The sequence below is a fragment of the Eulemur rufifrons genome, chromosome 3, assembly GCF_041146395.1.
Source record: "Eulemur rufifrons isolate Redbay chromosome 3, OSU_ERuf_1, whole genome shotgun sequence".
Lineage (NCBI taxonomy): Eukaryota > Metazoa > Chordata > Mammalia > Primates > Lemuridae > Eulemur > Eulemur rufifrons.
In genome coordinates this window covers 51,999,884-52,003,781 of record NC_090985.1, presented here as the reverse complement: position 1 = coordinate 52,003,781, position 3,898 = coordinate 51,999,884, and positions in this window count along the sequence as shown.

Below are 3,898 nucleotides of genomic sequence, written 5' to 3'. Positions count from 1 at the left end.
TTTAGTATGATTATAACATAGATTTAATTCTCACTTATAAAGGATTTCATTTTGAATAAGAACTACAGCAAGAAATATATATTCTGTGTGAGGAGGTGACTAATTTTCACCATATGAAATATACAGTATATGTAGACAAACTCCTTTGACAAGAATTGCTGGTAGGTCTGATATTTTAAAGAGCCAGAGGTGGTCAGAGAGAGATCCAGAAAATTAATTAGGCAGCAAAGAACTGAGTTGACTTAGAGAAATGACAAAGTGAAATACAAAAGACTAGTTAGGAGATCATTTTGGTAATCTAGATGTGCTTAAATGATGGACACTGAGAAGAAAGAATGGATAAAACTTGGCAACAGGTACTGTTATGAGAAAAATATCCCATGAGTAGTGAGAAAATGCCTAGAGAGAGGGCGAAGTGTTGCAGGTGCTTTAGTTCTGATAGTTGCTCTTTCACCCTATGTCCTTACAGCAAAAGGAGCAAAGGAGGTGGGGTGGGCGGTGGCGGGTTGATTTCAGGCTGGCTATATCTTCAAGCTTCCCTTTTTCTATTTTTAAGTGTGTTACTAGTAAACATTTCTATTTCTGGTTGCTAATGATGGAAAATTCACTTTTATTTTCCTTGGAAGCTCTACTCCCAATTGTGAGCTAAAGAAGATTCTACTGGACTTGAAGATGATAAGATAAACCTGTATGCCTAAAAGCACTCGTTGATTCTATTGCTGTGTTTCCAACACATTTCCACATACATTATGACATTTAATTTGCAAAATAAATCTATAAGGCAGGAATTATTAAGCTAATTTTGCAGGAGAAATCTGAGACTCAAACTTGTTCAAGGTCAAAGCCAAAATGTCCATCATACTGAAGTTCAATGAAAGAGCCTTCCATCGTTAGTTCAGTATTGTTTTATGTTTTTCAGCTTACATGCAAGATAGATCATTCTACAAACCATTGTTTTATGTTGGCTGTATGAATTTCAACACATTTACCCTTAGAAATAATAAAAGGCCTTAGATTGCTAGATCTTGCTTAGATCAATTCTACTTAATTCATAATATGGTTGAACTATATTATAGCTCTAGTAACAATGTGGACATTAGCCAAGAGGTTTTATGTTGCTGAACCTCACTACTGGACATAAAATGAGAATTTACCTCATCTTTTCATTTCACTCAAGTTCTAGTAAAAGATGTGCATTATTTTTTTCCATTCCTATCCAGTCCCCCTTCTGAAGGAACTTGGTTAACTCTAACTTGTTCTTAAATCTTAGGTCTTCCGGTATTTAGCAATAAAAATTTCTGTGAATTGTGGTAATAATTATTATGGAAAAATTTATTTAAATGTTTCATGGAAAGTTAATTTTCATTTAATAGAAAAGAAATTAAAAAAAACCTGCTTCAGACTGTTTGGTTTCTCTATTAAGCAATTGATCCTAACTATTATATGGTGATTTTGAAGATTAAAAAGTAAGTTATAATTTTCCAGAATATTAAGGTTTATTAATTTGAAAGCAAGTAAAATTCTCTAGTAGAAATATTAATAAAACATTAAAATTATCATCAGAAATCCCTGTGCTTTCAAATGTATCTTTTCAAAGTTGTCATTCTATGAGCTGCAAAGCTTTTTCTCCATCAAGAAATGAATGTGACTTTATGATCTGTATTCAACCGTGAACAGCTGCTCATTAATAAAAAGCCATTAAAGCCCAAGTCAGAACAGCAGGTCTAAAATTGTGTTTGAGGGGGAAAAAAACACCCTTTGGTGAAAAGCCAGGGAACTGGGTTGGGGGAGATCTGGATATACAGGGCTGTGTTTGCAGTCTGCTCCCACCCCCTGGGCTAGGTCAGTTGACAAGACAGGACTCAGCCCCAGCTGGAGAACTCAGAACAACAAAGCCCAGATAGTCTTTAAAAGGGGCTAGTAAGTGGTGGGTTGGAAGCTGATAACGTGAATAAATCAAGCTGGTGATTAGGCAGAGGCTGATCCATAGCTTTAAAGTGGGCAAAATGGTTTGGACACAGAGCAGGCAGAATTAATTATATTCCATGGAGTAAAGGGAAATCAAAAATAAATCTTTCATATACCAGGTTGTATACCTTATGTTCCTTCCATTTGACATTTGGTGGTCAACCGCCCTCACCCCACAAAAGGTTTGGGAGAGGACAGTACTTAAAATTGTACATAACCAAAAAGTGGTCCCCAAGCAAACTCCCAAATTAATGACACCTATGATCACCAGTTATGGGGTTACTATTCAACAAGTAAAGATGATTTTAAAATATTCTTTTGTAGGTATTTCTAAAGTAAATTTTAAATTTGCAATCTTTAGAAAGCTTTGTTGTTTGCTTTGCTATTGTACTGGGAAACAAGTATTCAGTAACTAGTTGTTTGTGGAAAGGTATCTTTTTTTTATTTCATTTGGAAATGACAAATTTAATAAAGAAAACTGAAGAATCATGAAAAAGAAGAAAATATCATGGGGCATAATAAATCATTTGGAGCAAACATATAAGTCCTTAAGGAAAAAAATTTGAACACATGTTTATGTCAGGATGTAGGCTATTTGGATTATTGGATTTTGGAAATCCAAAAAAAAGGAAATCTTAGATTGTTGGAATTTAGGCATTAGAGGAGATGAAAGTTAGAGCAGGTGTTTAAGGGACTACAGGGGGTTTCATGAGCTTTGGGAAATGTAGTTACTGGGAATGATCACGTAGCAGTAGTAGCTGCAGTAACAGCTATTATCTATGAATGTTTGCTATGCGCCAGGCTCTGCCCTAAGAGCTTTGCAAGCATTACCGTTCTGTGAAGTTGACACTTTTATAGCCATTTTCCTGATGAGGAAACAGAGGTTAAAAGATTAAATAATTTATCCAAGGTTACATAGAATCATTCTATGGCAAAAGTCAAACACATTCTTCCCCTCTTGGGCATAGACATATTAAATTATTAATAGAAGTGCGGTGCAGATTGGAGTGGGGAGGGCGGTGGTAGATTACTACAAAGTTAAGCGGGTAGGCGGGTGTTGGGTTAGGGTGAGAAAACAAAGGCAGCTATAGTAAAAAAAAAAAAAAAAGAGAGGCATAAAGGCCATCTGAGGAACAATTTGCATAAACTGTTTTCAGCTTTTGACTGTATTCACTTCCATCCTCTTATGCCAGTCACTTTTCAACAGTGCAGAATAGTTCTCTGAGGGTCTCTATCCTACAATAGCAAAGGACTCTAGCCTTTTAAATGCATAAAAAAATAAAAGAATCTGGCTTTAAAGAGAGAAGCATTGAAAGAGAGAACACCTCAGGTTGAAAGAATGGCTAACCCAGGCTGCATGCGAGGAACAAATACACGGACGCGGCGAGTGCCATTTTTAAACTTCCAGTTTAAAAGAAATTCATTCAAAAACTACTTGGAGCAGGCTAAGTCCTGAATTAAATTCAGCATTTTCGCATCCCTCAGGTGGCGGAATGATTGGGATCTGTCTAGTCATATCCAAATCATCCTCAGACAGAAGGGGATTCCTCAGTTTTTGCAATCTAAACAGTTTCTCCTTGGTCCCATCTGGCAGAGGGCTTCTGTAGGCAAAAGAGAAAGGGGATAGGCTGCAGAAGAGGCATACTGCACAGAAGGAAAATAGGGCAACCTGGCACACGCCCAGGCACTCTGGACGGAAAAAGTCCACATAGCTAGCAACTGTCACAAAAAGCTATTGCGGACCAAACCTCTTTGAGCCTGCCGCCGCTCGCCCCGCCCACAGGCGCTCATTGGCTCCCAGCCCTGACGCTAGACCCGTAGCCTCTTGCTTATTGGGCCAGACAGGACCTTGGGGCGGGGTGCGGAAGTGAGAGCCCGGAGACAACCGAGCACTGCCTTCAAAGAGGGCGAAGGGGGAGGGGCAGGGGGA